The sequence below is a fragment of the Plecotus auritus genome (assembly GCF_963455305.1).
Source record: "Plecotus auritus genome assembly, chromosome: 1".
In the NCBI taxonomy this organism is placed as follows: Eukaryota; Metazoa; Chordata; class Mammalia; order Chiroptera; family Vespertilionidae; genus Plecotus; species Plecotus auritus.
Window position 1 is genome coordinate 190,716,048 of NC_137770.1, and position 24,403 is coordinate 190,740,450.

At 37.3% G+C, this 24,403-nt stretch overlaps 1 protein-coding gene across 3 annotated transcripts in view; it reads left to right on the forward strand.

Annotated features, from left to right (window-relative positions):
* WDFY3 (WD repeat and FYVE domain containing 3) overlaps positions 1-24,403 on the forward strand; it is a 284,218-nt gene that overhangs the window by 16,560 nt on the left and 243,255 nt on the right. For 2 of the 3 annotated variants that reach the window (XM_080682020.1, XM_080682021.1), the window contains exon 2: positions 19,602-19,678. The exons of the other annotated variant lie outside the window; for it this stretch is intronic. The gene's annotated coding sequence lies outside the window, so the exon portion shown is untranslated. The remainder of the gene's footprint in view (positions 1-19,601; positions 19,679-24,403) is intronic. 3 annotated transcript variants of the gene reach the window in all.

Sequence of the window (24,403 nt, forward strand, 5' to 3'; positions counted from 1 at the left end):
ATATCCTCCAGGAGTTTTTTTTTTATGTATTTGGGTGCTCCTGTATTGGGTGCATATATGTTTACCAGAGTTATTTCTTCTTGTTGGATTGTTCCCTTTAGTATTATGTATGAAGTGGCCTTCCTTATCTCTTGTTATGTCCTTCACTTTGAGATCTAATTTGTCAGATATAAGTATTGCTACCCCAGCTTTTTTTTCAGTTCCATTTGTCTGGAAAACCTTTTTCCATCCCTTCACCCTCAGTCTGTGTGCATCTTTTTTTCTGAGGTGGGTTTCTTGTAGACAGCAGATATATGGGTCGTGTTTTCTTATCCAATCCGTTACCCTATGTCTTTTGATTGGGGAATTTAATCCATTTACATTTAAAGTTATTGATAGGTACTTATTTGTCACCATTCCTATTCTTTACCCCTGTGTTCCTTCTTCGCTTCCTTTTTTTTTTTTTAACAGCAGACCCTTTAGTATTTCTTGCATTGCTGGTTTGGTGGTAATAAATTCCCTTAGTCCTTTTTTGTCTGTGAAGCTCCTGATTTCACCTTCAATTTTGATTGATAGCCTTGTTGGGTACAGTATTCTTGGATTCAGACCCTTCCTTTGCATGACTTTGTATATTTCATTCCATTCCCTTCTGGCCTGATGAGTTTCTGTTGAGAAGTCAGTTGCTAGTCTGATGGGGGTTCGTTTGTATGTAACTTTTTTTTTCTTTTTTTATATTTTATTGATTTTTTTACAGATAGGAAGAGAGAGGCATAGAAAGTTAGAAACATCGATGAGAGAGAAACATTGATCAGCCGCCTCCTGCACACCTCCCACTGGGGATGTGCCCGCAACCAAAGTACATGCCCTTGACCGGAATCGAACCCGGGACCCCCCATTCCGCAGGCCGATGCTCTATCCACTGAGCCAAACTGGTTAGGGCTTGTATGTAACTTTCTGTCTCTCTCTTGCCGCTTTTAAGATTCTTACTTTGTCATTGGTGTTTGCCAATTTAATTATGATGTGCCTTGGCGTCGGTCTTTTGGGATTCATTTTGCTTGGGACTCTGAGCTTCTTGGATTTGTGTGGGTTTTTTCTTCCCTGTATCAGGGAAATTTTTTGTCATTATTTCTTCAAACAGGTATTCTATTCCTTGCTCAGCTTCCTTTCCTTCTGGAACCCCTGTTATGTGGATGTTGTTTTGTTTCTTGTTGTCCCAAAGTTCCCTTAGGCTCTCCTCCTGCCTTTTAATTTTTTTTTCTAGAAGTTGCTCTACTTGGGTATTTTTTCCCATCTTGTCTTCTAGCTCACTGATCCGGTCCTCTGCTTCTCCTAGTCTACTCTTGATGCTTTCTATTGAGTTCTTTACAGCAGCGATGTAATTTTTCATTTCTGCTTGGTTCTTCTTCATTTCCTCTTGGTTCTTGCTCGTATTGTCGAATTTGTCTTCCATACTTTTCAGCCACCTTATGACCATTTCTCTGAATTCTTTTTCTGGAAGGTTGCTTGCCTCCATTTCGTTTACTTCCTTTTCTGGTGATGCCTGCTTTTCTTTCATATGCGGGCTGTGTCTTTGTCTCCCCATGCTCTCTTCTCTGGGTGTCTGGTTATGTAGTTCTCTCTCTCCTTTCTGTGGTGGAGTGTAGAGCTCCTCTGAAGCCGTGTGTTTGCACCAATTGGGGAGCGTTGTTCTCTCAATAACTTTATAATATAGTGGAGATAAGATAGGTGAATAAATAGTTGAACAGTATGTGAATAGCCTGTCTGAAAGGTATCAAAGTTCTATGGACACTTAGTGAGTAGAAAGATTACATTTAGTTGAAATTATTAGGGGAAGCCTAATATGTTTGATATTAATATTGGGGATTGATAGAATTTTCTTGGTGAAAACTGAAATTGACATATCAGAATTATAGAAAATTATAAAATCAATAGATTTCACCAGCAATGAATCAGATGGAAAAAATTTCGTCTGAATTTATTGTTTAAGTAATAAAGTAAAACATTTAGAAAAGACCATATATTTTTTTTAAAATATATTTTATTTATATTTTACAAAGAGGAAAGGAGAGGGATAGAAAGCCAGAAACATCGATGAGAGAGAAACATCGATCAGCTGCCTCCTGCACACCTCCCACTGGGGATGTGCCCGCAACCAAGGAACATGCCCTTGACCGGAATCGAACCCGGGACCCTTCAGTCCGCAGGCCGACGCTCTATCCACTGAGCCAAACCGGCTTCGGCAGAAAAGACCATATTTTTAACATAAAAACCTTACTAGTGCTCCTGAAGCATTTTACAACTAGGTGACCATGAAAATTGAACTAAATATGACTTTTTAAGCATGTTCTTTAAAAAAGATAATTTGATCTGTTGGATCAATGACAGATGTGCTTTATATATTTCATTTAATTTGCTAAGTTAGATGAGTTATCTCTGTGGTCAAGAGGAAAACTGGTTTATTGTTGCTTTATTATTTCTGAAGTTCTGATGTTTAAAGTATTTCTACTATCTTCAATAGCCTGAAAAAGTTACCTTGGCTTTGTGAAATTCAGCATTGCTGTAAGAGGTGGCTGTTGGTGGTGGGCTTAGAGAAGAGGCTGGAGAAAAGGGGACAGGACAATGTGGGTGAATGGTATCATGATGGGGAGAAAGGGGGGAAAGAGGGGCGAGGAAATGAGAGTTCTTTGTAAAGGGGAATCCTTCTGCCTGGAGTCATTCAGTCTATCAGAGGCTGACCTGGACCTAGTCAAACCTGAGGTATTTTTGAAAGCTACTTTATTTGTCAAACCTATATAAAGAGCAGAAAATCTTGAATTTACTATAATTATACAATAAATATTAATGAAGAATGGTGTTATGACATGTGTTTGTGCTCTCCATCTCCTTTCCCACGGAGACCTAGATTTAAATCTGAGTCACCAGAGTAAAATGCCTTCAGTGATTCCCAGCTTGTGTTAGGTTGCATAACTGCCACATGGATGGGCATAGGTGTTTATTCTTTCAGGAGGTGATGGGGAAGCCCGACAAGACATGGCAGCTGCTGGAAAGGCCACCATTACCTCCGACATGCACTTGTGTGGCTGGGTCAGGGCAGGGGAAATACGCAGAATAGCCTTTCTGAGATGACTATACTAGTGATTTCTATTCATGGTCTGGAGAAGTGCACTTATTTTTTAAAAGCGTATTCTTTCTTTGTCTTTAAGAATTTTCATGCACTTTGAATTTTCTCATCCTAATTACTTTCATAAAAAATGGGCCACTTTTTGACTGTTGTGTGCCAGTGTTGAAAGATCTTTAAAATGATCCTCATATTCTAGCCTTTTTTTTTCTACTGTGCTTGTTGACAGCCACTGTAGTGCAGAGTTGAATGGTTGCTTTGCATATCCTAATGTCATCTGACAAAGCGTCATTCCAGTTCAGAGAAGTTCTGTTCAGCAAGCTCTATTTTAATGGAAGGGGATTGGTTGCATTCCTATACCTAATTGTTACTTTGGTGTTGTTAAGCTTATAGATAATAGTCACATCTGTGTGTGCTTCCTTCAGTTTTGTTAAAGTTTAGAAATGCTCCTACATAGCATGTTGGCTACATTGATTTTAGTATCTTAAAAAATTTCTGTCTCATCTAAATAGCAGAGGTAAGTACTATGCACAGGTTTTGAGTTAGATTTTTGCATTTCACCATCTGTTATCATTAAGAGATCAATTAAAAAAAGCACCTTGAAGCCCTGGATGGAGTGGCTTTGTTGAGTGTCATCCCCTGCCCTGGGAGGTTGCTGGTTCAATTCCTGGTCAAGGCACGTGCTCAGGTTGTTGGCTCAATCCCCAGTAGTGGGAGTGAGGGAGGCAGCTGATAGGTGTTTCTCTCATTGATGTTTCTCTCTCCCCCTTCCTCTCTCTTTAAAATCAATAAAAACATTTAAAAAAAACTTTTTTTTTTAAAATATATTTTACTGATTTTTTACAGAGAGGAAGGAAGAAGGATAGATAGTCAGAAACATCGATGAGAGAGGAACATCGATCAGCTGCCTCTTGCACACCTCCTACTGGGGATGTGCCCGCAACCACGTTACATGCCCTTGACCGGAATCGAACCCGGGACCTTTCAGTCCGCAGGCCGACGCTCTATCCACTGAGCCAAACCGGTTTTGGCTAAAAAAAAACTTTAAAGATGGCAAAATGACTAGGTTAGTAAAGAATGCCATGGCTTATTGGCATTAAAACAAAATTTCATTATTTTTTTTTATCCAATCTATTCATGAGCATTCAACTCACTATAAATAACATCTCTATGAACAGTAATTTTAAGCTAAATAAATGAGATAGTAACTCATTCCCAGATACCTGAAATAGAAAAGGCCTACCAAAATAAACAAGCAGTGAAATGGATTTTTGAAATTTAAATATTAAATACAGTGTTAGATTAAGGAAAGGGCTATAATAATATAAAATCACAATAGAGGAAAATAATTCCCTGGTGAAAAGATAAGAGCAAATGAAATTAATCCATGATGTGAGATGCATTTTGCATCATGCTTATTATTCGGTAGAAAGTTATCTTTGGGAAAAGAGACTTGGAACTCACATCACACTTCGTTTTCTTTGAGTAAGCTCCTCCCTGGCAGTTGACATTCCGAGGTGACTATTGCAGTATCAGCTGAGTACAGTTGACACTCTTTACTAGCCACTTAAATTCTTTGTTGTTGTTTTTTCATTCAACAAGAGTTTATTAACTGTTGTTTTATGTGTTCAAATATTAAGATGATAAGATACTAATCCTTTTAAAGAGCTAGTAAACTAATTTAACTTATGAACACATAATTATTAAATAATGTAGTAATAAAATCTGTTTGAGGTTTCATTGGCTTTCCTCCTTAGCCCAGTATTTGGAGTTCCTTATTACCCATTGTAATTGTTCTTACTGCAGCTCTCTTGGCATATAAGGAGCCCAAGGTAAGTACACACACCTTTTCCCTATAATCTTGAGCTACTTCGCAGTTTACCCTTATACTCATGATGATCCCATTTGTGGCTTGATCTTTCGGAATCAGGGTTGAGAAATTCAGCAAAGGGACAACTTTTATAAGGATGTAGTGTTAATAACAAAGCTAGATTTTAGAGAAAGTAATGGGAATCCTATTTTTTGGCACTAAGTGGAATTAGAAATTTAAGTTTTATAGAAAAGAAATCAGCATTAATCAAAAGAGATGCTAATTTGCCCTAGCCGGTTTGGCGCAGAGTATTGGCCTGCATACTGAAGGGTCCCAGGTTTGATTCCAGTCCAAGTCAAGGTCAAGGGCACATACCTAGGTTGCAGGTTTGATCCCTGGCCCTGGTCTGGGCTCCTGTGAGGCAACCAATCTATGTCTATGTCTCTCTCTCTCTCTCTCTCTCTCACACACACACACACACATTGATGTTTCTCTCTTTCTGTCTCTCCCCATCCCTTCTACTCTCTAAAAATCAATGGAAAAATATACTGGGTGAGGATTACAAAAAAACCCAACCCAGATGCTAATTTTATATGGCTAGGTATAGGCATTGTTTTATTGGTCTGATGTACCTTATTTGTTTTGTGTTAAGAAATTACAACCAGAATTCTTTGGAATTAAGTGGTTGTTTCTATATGCTATAATATATTTACATAATATAATGTAGTCATTATCTTTTGTTCTACTTTAAAAAATTATCTGATGTTTAAAAATTTGTCATATAAATATCTAGGAATATTATGTTTATATTACAAAGTTTCCAATTTATACCACTCAGAAAATATTTTTCTTTTGTTTATCTATTTAATTCCTTTGTTTTTAAATTCTGTAAGTTTGCTTATTTTTACCATATCTCAAGAACTGATAGGGTTTTGTGGTATTTGTGATATGCCGGAGTATGGGCAAGCTTAAGAGTAGGGCAGAGGATACTATTGTACAGGATGGACTAGAATGAGTTCATACTTAGAAATAGTGCTGCATGTTAGAGACAATCTTTCCTAAGCTACAGGTGTTGAAGAAAGGTTCTCTTTGGTAGGCCATGCCAAGAGTAGAATAGCCAGAGAGCGATCCACAACCTGTTGTTAATGGGAATTCAAGGTAAAGGAACATGTGGAATCTTGAGGGAGAGAGAATGAGAATGGCCTCCAGAGAATTGTCTGTGGCTACTGAGTTACTGGGCTCTAGATAATGTCCTGATACCAGTCTTTGGGATTGGGACTGGTAATCGAAAACAGGCATCCCAGTCCCAGGACAAGACAAAGCAGGGACCAGACTAGGAACCTCCAAAAGTGTTTAAAACAGAAGCCTCGTTATAATTATTGAGATATAAAAAAGGCTAGAACAGCAGAAAGGGCACGAGTAGAATAGAGTGGGTATCAGAACAAGCTTGGATCCCTAGTCCTCTAATCTGGGCTATGGAGGCTGGGTGAATTAATGTTAATGATAACTTGATCCGGAATCAAAAATTGGGGCTGACACTGCTTAAGTATCTCTTGTCACAAATCTGTATTGGTGACCCAGGACTTAAGTGACAGGGAAAGCAAGGCCCAGGGAGAGCAGAGGCAGGCTGGGCTTGACATTCTTTCATATACTATTAAGTATCTTTCAAGGAAAAGGATTCATTGCCATTGTTAATCAGTCATCATTTAGTTTGCTCTATGGCACTAGTGCGGCATCACGAGATGTAGAGAATTGCTGATGCTTCATTGTAACATCTTAACAGGAAACTGCTGCTGAGCTGCTGCTAAAATGAACAAACTGAAGCTTCGGAGTAAATATGCTTTCTTGCAAAATAGGAGGATGTGAAAAAGCATGTTAGGCATGAGGATTCTAATGTCACAATTCTGAAGGCAAAGCACATTATGTTAGGCGTTTAGTTTTTGAGTGGGGTAAGAGGAAGCACCAAAAAAATCAATGAATATGATAACTTGACATTAAAAGGAGAACTTTCCACACCTCTTTTACTTCCTAGAAGTCATATTAGCATTTTTTGGTGCCCAGCTCTAGGCATCTAATACTGTGTGCTGGGGGCCATCCCCAAAGAAGGGGAAATGAAGGTTGGTAGCCCTCCTGGGAGGTGTCTAGCTATCCTACTGTTTGGTAATTTAACCACTCCCTTTACCTTTTCTCTTACGCCCATTTTCTCCCCACTTACATAAAGGTAGAGATAACCCTGCTATCCCATCTGTTGGTGCACTTTTTCTAGTGGGAGAAAAATCTAAATGCAAGCTGAGGTACCACATCAAGAGGCAGTGCTGTAGGGCTACTGATCCTGGGTAATGTGCTGCTCTTCATTCCACTGTGACTCTTTCTTTTACAACCTAAATTTAATATCTGCTAACTTGCCATCTGCATGATGGGGGAAAGGAAAAGGAAATAAAATGTATTTAATGAGAGAGATGGGGTAATTATTATACACTAGGGGCCCAGTGCACTAATTTGTGCACCTTGAAAGGAACTGTGGGCCACGAGGCTACGGTGGGCACAGGGGCGGGTCTCGGCCCATCCTCCACGCCTCTGCCCGGCCCCTCCCACTGCGGCCCTGGACCCCCTGTCTACTGGCAGCCCCGCTCCCGCCACTGCCCCCATGTGCGGACGGCGCTGGCCCCGCTCGCACCCACTGACTGCGTGGAGCCATTGGGGCCGGCGTCAGCAACAGGTGTGAGCAGAGCTGGTGCTGTCAGCGGGTGCGAGTGGCTGCTGCTGCCTCAGGAGCAGGGGGAGGAGCCCTCAGGGGTGATTGGGACCAGCAGCCGCCACTCGCACATGATGACAGCGCTGAGCGGTTGGGGCTGGCAGCGGGTGCGAGCGCTGGCTTCGGCGCTGGCTGTGGGTGCAGGTGGCGCCGGTGCCAGCAGTGGGTGCAAGTGGGGCCATCACCGGCAACAGGTGCGAGAGGTGGCTTCCAGCCCCGATTGTCCCTTAGGAGCAGGGTGAGGTGGAGAAGCCCCCTGAGGGGCAATTGGGGCCGCAGACGGCACTGAGCGATTGGGACTGGCACTGGGCGCCGGCAGCGGGTGCGAGCGGGTCCGGTGCTGGCAGCAGGTCTGAGCACCAGGCAGGACCATGGCACGTGGGAGCTAAGAATTTTTAGTAACCACCAGAGGCTCGCCCCGATGATAGTGACCGGCGCCCCACCTTGGTCTGGCACCCCCGCCCACCTGCTTCACCATCCCACCATGGCCGACACCCGCCATGTTCCGCACTCTGCCGCCTGATGATGACGCCCGCCCTGTTCACTCTGCCGCCTGCTTCTGATGCCCGCCCTGTTCTGTGAGCACCCCCTGGTGGTCAGCGCATGTCATAGCAACTGGTTGTTTGGTTGTTTGGCCATTCGGTCTATTTGCATATTAGGATTTATATATATAGATGACTAGTAAGAAAATAAATGGTGGCTGCAATCCTTAGTTTTGCATCAGGTTTCGTATTTCTGTTATTTTCTGCTTATCAAGTATATTGGCTTGTCAGGTTCTGTTGTGAGCCAGTCTTTCCTTCTTGAAAGTGTCTGAGCTCCTGGTAGTTCCAACTGGATGGAATTGTGATGGTCTTTCTACTGTTGTGAGGAAATAAACCTGAACACTGTAAGTTCAGCTTTCAGTAGAATGAAACACTTATTTTGTCTCCTGGTATAAATATTTTTTCCTTGGGAATGAAAACTTCTAGCTCAACAGATTCCAGAGTTCTTGAGACAAGAAGAATTATTGAGAGAAGAAACAAAACGCTATCATTGTTTGGTTCCTACCTCCAGTGTATTCTGGAATGGGAGACATCATGTGTTGGTTAGTGTTCAGAACCTATTTTATATCCTGCAGGCAGCACTCCAAGTTAATCTTGCATAGCGATGCTGGCAGAGGCAAATTCAGAATTGCTGTCTCATGTAGTGAGGACCAGCCATCACCATTTCTGTGATGCAGAGGGCTTGATGTATTTTGCCAAGAGGTAGTGCTTATAGGGGACTCAGGCAAATGTGTTCTCAACAGTAGTGTCAGTGAAGTCAGTATTAGTGAGTCCATGCAGTTGATCCCTTACATAACTGCTTCTCCTGCCACCCGGCTGTTTTGATGAACCTACTGAGCAAGACCAGGTTGGCTGGAGAAGAAGTCTGACTTGATTTGCAATGTGGGTCATCTTATCCACCCAGTCATTAGGAGGCTTTATATTTTGATTTGTTTGCTTTGGCAGTGGAGGATTCTGGGGACACCTGAGAAGGGAATTTTAGGTTATTGTCAGGTTGTGAGAGATTCATTCAAATAGCCATTCCATAAATCTCCCTGTCATTTATCCTTTGATCTTTCATAGCACCAAAAAGGGAAGGATTGTGGGCTCTCTAGCCACTCCAAGATGTGTCTGCCACAGAAGTAATAATATATTCTGTAAATTCCCAAAACTTAAGCAAGATTTTAAGCCACATTAAACAACTATATTTTAAATTTTAACTCATTTTTATCTTATTTGACTCAGTATTTTTCTCTTTTAAAAATATTTTTTATTGATTTTTAGAGAGAGAAGAAGGAGAGGGATAGGCAGATAGAAACATTGATGAGAGAGAAACATCATTAATTGGCTGCCTCCTGCATACCCCCTACTAGGGATTGAGCGTGCAACCTGGGCATGTGCCCTGATTGGGTATCGAACTGGTGACCTCTTGGTTCCTGGGTCAATGCTCAACCACTGAGCTACACTGTCCGGGCTTGGCTCTTTTTCTTTTTTTGGTTTCATGTCTTATAGTTTCTCAACTATAAAGGCCCCATTGAAATATTTTTAAAATCTTGGTTTATAGAATTCTAAAATGTTACATACACTGTGTTTGTGAAGGCATGCATATCTGTATATGTATACACACATGCACACACACACGCACATACATATATACTCAGCATAGAATATGTCTGAAAAGGTACATACCAGACTAAACAATGATTATCTTTGGGGCATGAGTTAAGGGAAAATAAGAATTGGTATTATGGTACAGAACAACTTTTATTGTTTGACTTCAAAAAATATGTTCTGCTTAATATTTTATAGTATGTCTGGCTGGTGTGGTTCCGTGATTGAGCATTGACCTATGAACCAGGAGGTCATGGTTTGATTCCTGGTCAGGGCACATGCCCGGGTTGCAGGCTCAATCCCAAGTAGGGGGTGTGTAGGAGGCAGCCGATCAATGAATCTCTCTCATCATTGATGTTTCTCTCTCTCCCTTCCTCTCTCTGAAATGAATAAAAATATTTTTTAAAATATTTTAATAAATAAAAATAAAAAAATATTTTATAGTATGTACTTTCATTAATATGCCAAAGGCCAGCATATGATTTTTGCTTCTTATAAAGTTAGGAGAGGTGGTTTCTGAATGATTAAGGACTAATAAGTAATACTTATGTAGAGCTATCTGGGCTGTCAACAAAAACATATGTAGTGGTTTTTATTTTTATGTTTTGAGCATATGTATTTGACAATCAGATGCTTATTGAAAGTCATTGCATGTGTTAGTTTTTCATGTAACTACATTTAGGTTGAAACTCTGCTTTTCTTATCAACCTAAACATTTTCATTTGAAAGTTACTCTGTAATTAACAAAAAGTGTATCTTAATCTGAAATGTCTATAATTCAGAGGTCAGATTGCAATACAGAATTACGGGAGGGAGGCATTTAACATGTTATTCTCTCACTTGATAATTTTAGTTTTCATGTCTGGGCATCTGATAGTAAGAACTTATAACTATGAGTATCAAAACATATTTTTTAGTTTTTAGTATGTGCAGGCCAGATTTAGTATCTTCAGGCTATTTACTAGTTCTGATGATGATTTTAATACCTTCCAAAGAGCAGTCTATTATCTCTTTTTAAAATAAACTGGTTCCTTCAAATATATACATACAGAGAAGTGAACAGCTCATAAGTGTACAGCTCAATGAATTTTCTCAAGATAAGCATGCTGCACTATTAAAAAAATGAAAAGGTTAGGAAAAATATTTGCAAAACATATCTGGCAAAGGATTTGACCAGAACATCTAAAGAACTCTCACAATTCAATAATAAGAAGACAAATGACTCTGCCTGAAAATGACAAAAGATTTACACAGACATTTCACCAAGGTCAGTACACTACAAAGAAAGATACAAATGCATAGGAAGATGTTCAAAATCACTAGTCATCAGGGAAAATGAAAATTAAGACCACAGAGTGATACCATCACACACCCACTAGAATGGCTTAAAGTCTGACAATGTTAAATGTGGTGAGGATTTTGATTAACTAGAAGTTACTTCTCATACCTTGCTTGTGAAAAGGTATAGCCCTGTTACAAAACAGTCACTAATTTCTTATAAAGTTAAACATATTGCTTATGAACTATAAATTTTATGCCTAGGTATATATACCCAAGATAAGAGAAAGCACATATCCATAAAAAGGCTAATGTTCATAGCAGCAGTATTCAACATGGTGTTAACTTGCTTTTCATATATAATTAACCATATTGAACATCCTTTCATGTATTTGATTTGTTATCTATATCTTTTTTGAGTGTTGACATCTTTTGCTCTTTTTAAAATTAGGTTGCTTATTACTAAGTTATGAGAGTTCATATGTGTTCTGTGTACTACTCCTTTGTCTGGTGTGTGTTTTACAAATACTTGTCCCCAATTTGTGGCTTGTTTTCATTTTAAAAACTGAATCTGAAAAAGCAGAAGTTAATTTTGATGAAATCCAATTTGTCAGTTTTTCTTTTATGGTTTGTACTGTATATTCTTTGCCTAACCCAAAGTCACAATGATTGCGCACATTTTTCTCCCTAGAAGTTTTATAGTTTTGGGTTTTGCACTTAAATCTGTGATCCATGTTGAGTTTGATTTTGTATGTGATGTGATGTATAGGTTGGTTGAGATCCTTTTGTTTTGTTTTGTTTGCATGTGGCTGTCCAAATTTTCTAGTGCCATTTTGAACATTTTTTCTTCATTTAGTTGCTTGACATTTTGTCAAAAATCAATTGGCCAAATGTGTGAGTGTTAGTTTCTGGAATTTCTGTTCTTTTCCATTGATCTAGGCATCTATCTTGTCATCAGTAGTTTTGATTTTGGAGAGGAAGAGAGAGGGAGAGAAAGATAGACACATTAACAATGAGAGAGAATCATTGGTCAGCTGCCTCCTGCATGCCCCTACTGAGGATTGAGCCTACAAACTGGGCAGAACAAGGAAACGAACCATGACCTCCTGGTTCATAGGATGACGCTCAACCACTGAGCTACACTGGCCAGGTCACCAGTAGTTTTATAACAAGCCTGTAAAGCAGATATGAGCTCTCCAGCTTTGTTCTGTTTCAAAGTTGCTTTGGTTTTTCCACGTAAATTTTAGAATCATCCTTTCAGTTTCAAAAAAAAAAAAAAAGTCTACTAGAATTTTGATTGAGATTGCATTGAATTTGCAGATAAATTTAGGGAGATGTGACATACATCTTAATTATACCAAGTCTCCCAGTTTGTGAGTATGGTATATTCATTTACTCAGATCGGCTTTGATTTTTATCTCATCATTGTTTTGGGAGTTTTCAAAATATACAAATTCTGCTCATAGTTCATTAACTTTATCCCAAAGGATTTCATAGTTTTTTTGGGTTTTTTGTTTGTTTGTTTGTTTGTGTGTGTTGTTGTTTTTTTTTTTTGGGGGGGGGAGGCGGGAGTTCTATTAAAATTGGCACTTTATATATATAAAAATTTCCAATTGTTTTATTGTTGACATGTAGAAACACAATTGATTTTTGTGTATTGAACTTTGTATACTACAGTCTTGCTAAATTCCTTTATAAAATCTAGTAGGTTTTTTTGTAGATTCTGTGGGGTTTTCTATGTAGACCATCATGTCCCTGGAATAAAGACAGTTTTATTTTTGTGCTGTAATGTATACCTTTTATTTCTTTTTCAGACCTTATAGCACTGGCTGTGACTTTCCAGTATAATGGTACAGACAGAAAGCATTTGGTCTTTTGCCATTAAATATGATGTTAGCTGTATTTATTTGAACGATACCATTTATCAGTTTAGTTTTCATTAATTCCTGGTTTACTAAGAGGTTTTAAAATAATGAATAGGTTTGAATTTGTCAAATACTTTTTTTATATCTGTTGAGATTATCATAGTTTTTTTATTCTAGTGAATGGTGAATTACATTGATCAATTTTTCAAATATTGAGGCAGCCTAGTTTTTCCAGAATAAACTCTACTTGGTCATGATGTAATATCTCTTTTATATATTGCAAATTTGGCTGGCTAATATTTTGTTTAAAATATTTGTATCTGTGTTCACAAAATATATTGGATTTCTTGTCTTTTCTCTTAATGTCTTTGTCTGGTTTTGGTATAAGATAATGCTTTGGGAAGAATTTCCTCCAGTCTGGATTGAGCTGGTTTGTGTAACATGCATATACAGTGTGCTGTTTTGTGTAAAAAGGGGAGGGGAGGAATAAAACATATATGTACCTGCTTAACGTTACAAAAAGAAGAAATGGTGGAAGGTAATGGAACCAAAGGTTTATATGAGGGAATGATACTTCTGAAAGTATACCTTTTCCTATAGTTTTGACTTTTCAAAGTATGTTATATTCCATATTCAGAATAATGATGGGAATGGGCAAAATCTGAAACAAATGAACCAGATTGCATTTAATTTGGTACTGTACCTATGTTGAAGGAGAAGAGTGAATCTAAGTAACTTACTGACACAGAATTTGACTATTTACTCTCATCTTGGGTGGAGGCAAGAGGGAGGGATTGCAAACAAATACTAAACTCTTTCTACTATAGTTTATTTTTGTAGTGATGTGGACAAAGCAACTCTGGCTCACTTGTATGTTGAGTAAATATCTTGAGGTTATTTTGAAGCCAGGACTTAGGATGCAGAGACATATAAATATGGAATGGAGAAAGACAAAAATGAATCCTACGGGGATGGATTACAATGGAAGATATTAGTATAAATTTACTTTTGAAATCAGTTTGCATATGTACATGTGTGTGTAAATATATATGCACATATGTATATGTTTGAACATATATGTATCCAAAAATGTATATGCGTACATTTCCTAATAGTTCTGTTCAACAGAAAGGCCAAGAAGCAAAGGGCTATAGACACACTTAACTCACAAATCTTAGTTTCTAATACTATTACCAACACAGAGCAGCTAGACTTCTTCAGAGAAATAAATGGCCAATTCCAGAAGGCAGGGTACATAGAATGTGAATTTGTATCTTTTTTTTTATACTAAAAAATCAGAAGTTTTTTATTTGGGGGATATCACAATCCAACAACAACATGGGTCAGGTGGATATGATGAGACTCTAGATATTACACCCTGAGGTGACAGACACTTCATCCTCTATAGATTCTGGCCAAGACTGTATAACCTGAATCTGATCATGAAGGAACATCAGAACGTTCCAAAATGAGGAATGTTCTACTTAATAAGAGGGGGCTGTGTTCAAAAAAAAAAAAAAAAAAGCCAGTGTCATACATGACAATGAAAGGCTGTGGTAGTGCTCCAAATTATAGAAGACTTAAGAGAGAACCTGATCCTAGGCTGGATTCCATACTGGATGAGGGAGGGGGGAGGGGAATACTATAAAGGACTGTGTGAATGGAAAGAAAGTGCAAGAGCACATGAACACAATGATAAAGGGGGTAACAACAAGGGTGATTTTTGTATTCTTATATTTGCAACTTTTTTATAAGTTGGAAATTATTTCCAAACAAAATATTTAAAGCTTTAAAAAATATCTGCCCTTTACTTTTAGACTTTATTTATTTACAAAGAGCTTGGTTCTTTGTCTAGAACCAGTTTGAAGTGAACATTTTCATAATATTTTCCTTTTTGTTGGTGTTGTGGGTCTGTAAACCAACCCTTGTTCAATATGACAATAGTTAGTGGAAAATAAATGAGTCAACAAGTCACCTTTTGGATGGAAAGAGTCTAATGTAATTTGGGGAACGAGGGGGTGGGGGAACTATTATAGTGATTTATTTAAGTGTATGGAAGTGTCTACTGAAGTCTTCAGTTATTGTTATTTATTTGCTGAAGAAATATTAGGATGATTATTTTACATCAATAAGCTACCCGTTGTCCCCTAAGTGTTTAGGTTGTCTTGTTTTGTAAACTCAGAAAGTTTGTAACTTTTAACCCTAAGAGAGTAATTATTCATTTGTTTATTTAAAAAATGTTTATTGAATGATGAGCATGTGCCAGACCTCTTTCAGGACATTGAATATGTTAGCACCAAACAAAAAAGGCTCTTGCCTTCATGGATTTTATGTTTTTGTAAGAGGACATAGACGAACAGGAATAGAAGGGAAATAAATTAATGTAGTGACATTGGAGAAAAGTTAATCAGGGAAGTGGGCTAGGGATTCTGGGAGCAGAATTGTAACAGTTTTAAATAGAGTGAAGGAGTGAGATGCACAGAGATAATGATTTCTTGGAAAACTAGGCAGGGAGAACAGCAAGTGTAAAGGCTCTGAGGCAGGAGTATGGCCACCTGTATAAAGGATGTCAGTAGGGAATGAGGTGAGAGATAATGGGGGCCAAATTATGTAGATTCTTTTATGCTATTTTAAAGATTTTGGCATTTACTCTGAGATGAAGAGTCATTGGAAGGTTTGGGGCACAGATGTTACCTTACATGATTTATGTAAGATTATTGGGATCACCGGCTGCTTTGATGAGAAAGGAGTGACATAGGGCAGGGTAGAAGTTGGGATGCCAGTACTAAGATACGCAGAAAGTCCAGTTGAGAGATGATCAAGTTACTGTTCTGGTCAAGTCTCAATGTAGGTGATGAGAAGGGGTCAGATTCTGGATATATTTTGTTGATAGACAATAGTATTTGTTGATGGCTTAGAGAGAGGGTAAATGCTTAGACTTTAGTGATCTGTGAGAAGAGGAGAAACAAGCCAAAGAGGCTGAGAAGGAGTGTCTAGTGCAATAGGATGAAGCCAGGAGAGTCTTTGTTCTCTGGAAGCCAGGTAAATAGAGTGTACTGGGGCTTGATGCCTTGTGCTGCAGATGATATGTCAAGAAGAGAACTGATTGGCCTTTTGATTTAACAGTATGTAGGTAATTGGTGACCTAACGTTTCAGGATATGATGAGGAGTAAAAGTCTTAATTATAGCATGTTCCATTTGACTTGAAGAATACTAGTAGACAGAGTATGGACAATACTTTTGTCACCTCTTGCTGAAAAGGTAATAAAAAAAAAATTGGCCATAACCTAGGGTCAAAAAGATTGTTGTTGCTGTTGTTCATTTTCTAATGATGGGAAATACTAACACACACACACACACACGAAAGGTTTTGCTTTATTGGAAGGAAGAAATTAGGAAGTTGATGATGTAGGAGAGAGAAGTAGGACTCTCTAGAGTATTGTGTATCAAAGGAGAAGTGTTAGACTTGATATGGTCCCAAAGAGTTCAAGCACAGTAAAAGGTTGGTAGTAAATATGGATCTGGAAGTTCTGATTGCTAATTTAGGAATCAAAGCCATAATAGTGATTCAGATTTTGTGTGGCTTTTGATATTTTTCCTGCATGATGCTGTTCATCAGGTAATCTACCAGGAGTCCTGAGAAGCCATAGGAGGGCTGTAGCCGTGCTTGTTAATTTTTTTCCAGACATTTAGCTGTTACTCTTTAATCTGTCTGGTTTGTGTAACACTTAGAGATTCCTAGAACTCTTTTGGGACTGTCTGGGAAAAAAAAACATTATTTCTCATTGATCTTCAAGCAAAAACGTGTGATTCAGAGGTCCTTAGAATTTACCCAGCACAATTTTCATGTTAGGTGTAAGAAAACCAATGTAAAGACTTGGTTAGTCCGAGGAGGTACAGCCAATTATCTAGGCAAGTCTGGAATTGGGTCTGTGTGGTGTTCTAATTTATAGAATTTACTTTTAAAGTTTAGTTTTCATGCTTATGTATATATACATTCAAACTCCCCCTTTGACAATAACACTGACTTTATTCTAAATTGGAAGCAAACAAAGCATGAAATAAATAAAAAAAATGTAACATGTCAGGGTCAAAATGAGGACTGTCTAAATTATTATTTAAATTGTGATTTGTTTAAAACTGATACCTGAAATTGTTTTATATTGCAGTTACAGTGCACTGAAATCATATCAAAGCATTTAGCCTTAGCTGAATTTATATGAAAAGAAAAGATTCTAAAACAGGATCAATTGCATATTTTAGATTTCTGATACTTTCAGACATCTGTAGTGCATTAACGTACAAAAAATGGGTTGAGAAAAACACTGGTACTCTAGGTTGCTGTTTCCAGTTCTCTCTGGCCTTCTGCCATTTTTGCTTCTTTATGGCATCACTTGCCTGTACCTGGTAATTCAAAGTGGGTAAAACCAAATAATCATCTAAAACATTTATATGAAATTGTAAGTAAGGGTTAAACAACTAAGGAGGAATTAGGCAAAAGATATCATTAGGAATTACATAAAAGAGGAAATATGAATTAGCCAAAAAACTTGAAGAAATACTCAGTATTATTAATTAGCAAGAAAACACAAATTGAGACCACAATTAGATGCCATTTTACACCCCCAAATTAAAAGTTGGCATGACCAAATGCTGGAGATATGGATCAATATGAAGTACCTATTGCTGGTGGGATTATAAATTACTAAACACATTTTTGGGAAAATGAAAATTGCCATCCTCGTGAAAAATTGAACATACGCATTTTTCTCAACTTCTACACACTTAAAGAGAAATTTTGGCACTATGTGATCAGGAGATGTGTATGAGAGTTTTCGTAACAATGTTTATAATAGCAAAGAAAAAACAAAAACCAGGGGAAAAACAAGATGCTATTGTAAAGAGAATGAATAATTCAATTACGGCACAATCACAGTGCTGAATTATTCTGCAGTGAAAATGGAAAATGTATAAACTAAAACTACATGCAACAACATGGATGCAATCTTGAAAACAATATTGAGTGGAAAAATCAGACCTTAGGTGACAGGAGCTGTTAAATACCACTTTTACCAAAACAGAAGCAAACAAAATGAAGCATGATGTTGTTGGGGGGTGGGTACATATGTAATATAGTTTTTAAAAAGCAAAGGAGTGATAAACACAAATTTTAAGATAGCAGTTACAGGGACAGAAGGGATAAAAGAGCTGGGGCACGGGATAGAGAGGAACAACTCAGTAGAACATTACCAATAACCTATATTTAGGTTCTTGAGTTGGGTAACAGGTACCTGTATATTCATTCTATTACTTGCTTTGAGTTTAAAACATGTTACAAATAACTGTTGTATGTAGCAATCAATATAGAGAAGGCATATTCCGAAGTTACAGTTTAGGAGACATTTTATCACTTCTACCTACTCCTTCACTGATACTTGAATTTCTAAAGTCACTCAGTACTTCACTAGAGGTATCTTGTTTTAAAGACCTCTCTCTGATTAAGGCTGTGTCTGCCATCTGACAGGTCACTCAGTAACAGCTTGTTGAATGAGTAACCAAATGAATGATTTGGGAAAAAGATTCAGGAAGTTTCTTAGAAACCCCTAAAAGGTAGATTTTTAAAAATATTTTCCTTCCACTTCCAGCTGGGTTCTTATAAAATAAAAAAGTGAGATAGCAAAACTATGTTATTGTTGCATAGGTTTTTGAGTGATAATTAACTACATTTGAAGGCAATCTTACTGATTATGTTTAACCTATTGTAATAATATCATCAAAGAGATGAACAAATATATAACAAAAAACAAATAGTTGATCAGCAAAGCATAATGTTGCTGAAAGATGAAACTATTTTTATGTAAAATGTTTCAGAGTTAGAAGATCCATGGGAATTAATCCCAGCTCCTTATTTTGAATAAAAGAGCTTTGAGAACAAAGAAACAATTAATATCCTAAAACTTGATGAGAGCTGAGTTAAGAAAGATCAGAACCTAGATATTATGATTCAAATACTAGTGTTTTCATGTTAAAATATTGAATGGCAAATGAAAAACATTTAAATATCCTATACAAGGCAAGTTAAATAACTCAAAGTTGGTTTATAACCATTGAGTGAGGAAGCAGTGTTTTCTGACTTTAATTTAGAGCAAATTAGTTCAGCTCTACAGCACATTTATCTTCAGATGTTTGACAAATGCAACTAAAGAAATTACATGAATTTTTTTTCTCTCTTTTTAATTTTTTATTTTATTTATTTTTATTTTTTGCTCATATTTGGATTTCTAAAAAGAAACAAAGTGATTTGTGATATACACATGAATTCTGGACTGGAAGTGGGAAGAATTCGGTTCTGAATCTGGCTTTGCTGCTAAATAACTGTTGTCATTGATTCTTTGTGTAACTTTTTCGGGTCTCAGTTTCCTCACCAGTAAAATGAAGAAGCTAAATGAGATGGTCTGTAGAGACCATCATTAAATGATTCTGTATTCTTTATGGATTTTGAATAGCATATTTTGCCTACCTAAAATAAAGTGCCATGTGTTCCACTATTAAACCAATGGCAACACATGAAGAAATAGAGAATCAGTAGAAAATGAATGACTCATGATGTTGAAACATATTCTGAAAATAAACTGGGTTTTCTTTTTCTTTCTTTCATCATAGATATAATACTTGTCCACATCTGCTTCAGGAGGAAAGTGCCTGCTGCAGGTTCATGCCAGCCCAGAACAGAGAATCAGGTCAGTTTTGGGATTGCTATGTCTGTTGAACAAGGAGCCAGGAACCGAATCATGATAGTCTTTGCTGTACCATACCATTGCACTGTAGCAAGGCCTCTGAATTGTGACTCAAAAGAGCTGGGTTTCAATCCTTCTTTCCCTCTGATGGCTGGGTAATCTCGGATAAGCCTCCTTTTCTGGAAGGCTCTTAGTTTTCTGCACCAAAAGAGGATATGTTCGAATAAATTATCTCAGTTTCAATTCTGGCTGTAAAGCATTATTACTTTTATTGTAGTTACTTACATAGAACAAAATTATGTTTTTAATGCATTATTTCCCTAGAAAAATCTAGTTGTAAGCACAGGCTTTGTAACTCCTTATTGTATTTTACCTCCAGTGACTAGTGTGAATGATGAAATATGTTGTGAGGCATTGGAAAGTACTATTGATACCTAGTTGCCTTAGTTTTAGTCTTTGACTTTGCTTTATTTTTGTTTGAGAAGCTTATTTTTTACACGAAGTTATTAGTCCTTCAAAAATGTTCTGCAACTTTGGAGGAGACTACTTTTTGACCATGTTAGTTCTCTTTTGATTGCAAGGGACTGGATTCAAATGAACTTCAGCAAAAAGGGGAAGTTATTTGTTCTTTGGGTGTGTCCGAGGGGATGCCAGAGGTGCAGATGGGCTGTCTGAAAAGCACCCAGGAACCAGTGCAGCCAGGTCTCCCTCAGACTCTCAGGAGTGTGCCGCTCCCAAGCATCTGTCTCACTCTGCAGACTAGCTTTCTCCATGTTTCCATTCTTGGTCAAGGGAAGCATGGCTGCCACCACTTCCCGAGCTTTATATCTTGTAGTTCAGATGCCCAAAGAAAGGCTAACTTAAGCACCCAATCCCAGATCTCCCAGCACAGACCGATTCTTTAGTCAGGTGTTTGTGGACAAGCTGTGACTTAGGGCATGGTCATTTTTAAAACTTTGCCATGGTTGTCTTGCCATCTTTGTTTCAAAGCCTGTTTTCTGACTTATTCCTCTTATTACTCTTTCCAGGTATATTTGTATTTTAATTGGTATCAAATGTTAAGCTCAAGCAGTATTTCCCGAACTGTGTAGAAGTGAAATCTTCTGTTCCAGTATATAAAAATGATTAACATAGATGCAAGAAAAGCATCAGAAATTGAAAACAGCATTTGAGGGTTCAGGGAGTGGAATAAAATGGGTAACCATATTTTTGTGGTTAGAGGAGGACGGCAGATAGGCAAATATATATATGTTTCTAAGGTAGAAATACAAAGCTTGGATATAGCAAGTAAAGGAAAAGCTTTTCTATTAACTATTTAAGAAAAAGATTTGAAGGTGGGAGAAAGAACCATTAGGTTAGTCCCAGCTTACCTACTAACTATGATTTTGGATAGTTATAAATTATTCTCTGGGCTCCTCAGTGTACTAAATCCTGGCTACTTGCTAGCTTCTTACATCTGGACATCAGTTTCTTCATCTTAAAAATAGAATTGATGGTGCTGGTACCTCATAGGGTTCTTGTGAGGAATTAATATATGCTCAGTGTTTAAAAGCAGCAGCAGCAATTTTTGAAATGAGTAGATTAGATTATATGATTGCAGGAGTCCCAGCTAACTAAAAAAGATAAATAAATCTGTGGTCTAAGATTTTCTGATCTGAACTAATGTCTTTTTCCAGAATAAAGACTTGAGACTTGGGAGCTTTGGTCATCTACTTGAATCCTGCGTTGAGGCTAATTTAGGTGCAGCCAATAAAAGTTATTTTGAATGAAGTATATGTATGTATTAGTTCTCTATTGCTACATGTATTAGTTTGTTAGGGCTCTCAGAGCAACTTAACACAACAGAAATTAATTGTCTTTATCCCAATTTCCCCTTTTTATAAAGACACCAGTTACATTGGGTTAAGACCCGCCCTATTGACCTCAGTTTAACTTGTGTACTTCTGTAAAGATCCTATCTCCAAATAAGGTTACATTGAGGTGCTGAGAATGAGAACTTCAATATATGAAAATCAAGGGGGATACAATTCTTAGTTCTTGGTTGATTGATTATACACTTGATTAGCATATTGACTACATTTTTGAAAGGTAGAATTCAGTTTGCATAAAAGGATATGAGTTTGGAGCCATTGCTTAAATTGTTGACTTAGAGAAAAGCGTATGGAGGAATTCAGTGTGCTATTTTTGCTGTAGATCTGAAAAGATATTTTTGTAATCACTAAATAATTTTTTTAAATTGGTGACACTAGGATGTCAACTTTCCATTTCAGTTTTAAACTTTAGCCACTAGCCACTCTTTTGTGTTTTGTTTTGACCTCAGGGAAGGGAGTGGGAGGACAGACACCTGCTCCTTTCATTGTTATATAAGGGATGTGTCACTTAGTGTTAATGTTATTCATGGGAAAGTTGCCCCTGCTCCTTTGTTTTCTGAAGACTCTACTAAAAGTCATCTTTTAGTGTATTAATCTGGTTGTGAGATCACTGTGGCAACTTAGTAGCATCCTAAGAAAATTAATCTTCTCTTTTTAGAAAAAGGAACTATGTCTAAGTTGAGAGAAACATGGAATTTAGGAGGAAGTCTCCTACTTTTGTACATTTTGCTCCTGATTTGGCCAGACATCTGCATTACCTTTGCACACATTTTTTATGTGCTTTATATAAATGAAAATGAAGAAGGCTGCTGCTCTCCATAAGAGTTTGCAATTTGGAAGTGTTCTATAACATAAATGACCCAGGAGAGGAATCAGAAATATAAGCTCTCAAGCTGTTTTATTATCTTCCTTATGTATAGTGGGAGAGGAACCTCAAAAAGTCTAGGGAATCACATTTTGAAAGTAAAGATTCAGTATTTTTTGACTGAATGAAGTGTTGTTGTGAATGTCTGTATGCTGAAGGAGAATGTGAGTTACAGAATGTATAGGGAAGGAAGTACAGGCCCCTTTAAAATTTTATTTATTTATTTATTACTTAAGAATTTTGGGACTTCTTATAAAAATTAGGATATTTTGGTTCTTCTCCCCTCCATATAGCTGAAATTATTTATAATGGTCTGTCCTTCCTCCTTTCCACCTTCCTTTCTTCCCTCCCTTATTTCCTTCCACATAGTTTTTGACCTTTCTTTTATATCTGGTCTTACTACTTGTTTGTAAGTCATGTGTCATGTGTTCATGATGCAATAATTGTTTTTCTCCTTACAATATCTTGAGTTCTTTCTTAACTATATATGATTGCCTACTCCAGATGATGTTGCAAAAAGTTCCATAACAATGAATTTTCATAGTTACCTCTGAACCAGTCATGGTTCAAAATTCAAACTTTTTGATATCAGAATTAAGATTTGGTCTGTTTTTGTAAAATCTTCAAGATTTTTACTTTCCTCCAACATCAGTAGATTATTATCTGGTGGCTTTGCTGTATCTGTGTGGGCATTCAGGAATAAGGGCTTTTTCTGTGGACAGGGATTGTTGAGGAAAGCTTTACAAAATGTTATCAGAAGGCAAGTTATTCCTCATGAAAGAACACCTCTTAGTTTATTGTTGTGAGGCCCCACTATAGAAATTATGGTTTTTCTTAATGTAGGTTTACCTTTAAATCCCATTTTTTTTTATCACACATTTTGATGTTTTTCATTTTCTGCACCGCCAAAGAATGACTCTGTTCAAGGAATTTAGTTTTATGATGTCACAGATTATGAAATCTACCCTCTTACTCTAATAGCTAACAATAGTAAAAATAATATTATTAGTGAACACTTACTGTTTCCTAGGTTTTTCCATAATATTACATCATTTATTTTTCATAACAACCCTACAAGATTGATTCCATTATCATACTAAGTTTATGCTACAAGTAACGGGCAGGAGAAGTTACTAGGTCACAGGATTAGGAAATGACAGAACCAGGATTCAAACCTAGGAGTCTGTCTCCAGGACTCAGGCACTTAACTGCCCTCCTGTACTGCCCCTCCTGTGCACGAAGAAAGACATTATATTTTTCTTTTCTCTAAAAGAATATGATACATTTTTGACATATTTAAATATATGTTTGATTATACTCATTATATTTAAACATGGATTTTAAATGTTTTATTCTATTGCTGAGAAAAGTAAGCAAATACATAATAAGAAATGTTTGGAGGAGATTAACTTGTTCTATCTTCTCAGGTAACCCTGTATAGGGTTAACATCCTATTTTGGGGAAGAATATATTGAGTCATAGTTAAATCCCAGGCTTTGCTGTGTCCTAATCATATTTTTGGTATTTAATATGCTAATTTAACTCATTTGTTTCCATTGGAAGTTCTTTACCTAAGTAGATGTACATATTTACCTTTTTCTTAAGGAAATTTTTTTGAGAACAAGTATCCTGGTACCCAAAACTATAGAACTCAAGTACAGGATGTACAGCCAGGCTTCCATGGAACTGAATGTTTTTAGACACTTATTATCCATTTCTTTTTCTGGTGCTGCTTGTACTCTTGTTTTTGTTTCTCTGCCAAATGGTTTTCTCAGCTTTCTTATCAGTGGACAGTGGTCAGTTGGGGCTGTTGAGTTTAGCTTTTATTTTGATGGTCATATTCTGAATTCTAACTTGCTGGAAGAAGAATTCATCTGTCTCCTGTTCCGAAGGCTGTCCAGTACTACCTAGTCACTGTCATTTGAAGAACCTTCACGACCGAGTTGCCTTTTCAACAAGTGGGGAAAGCGCAACTTCTCTAAGAAGGGCCTG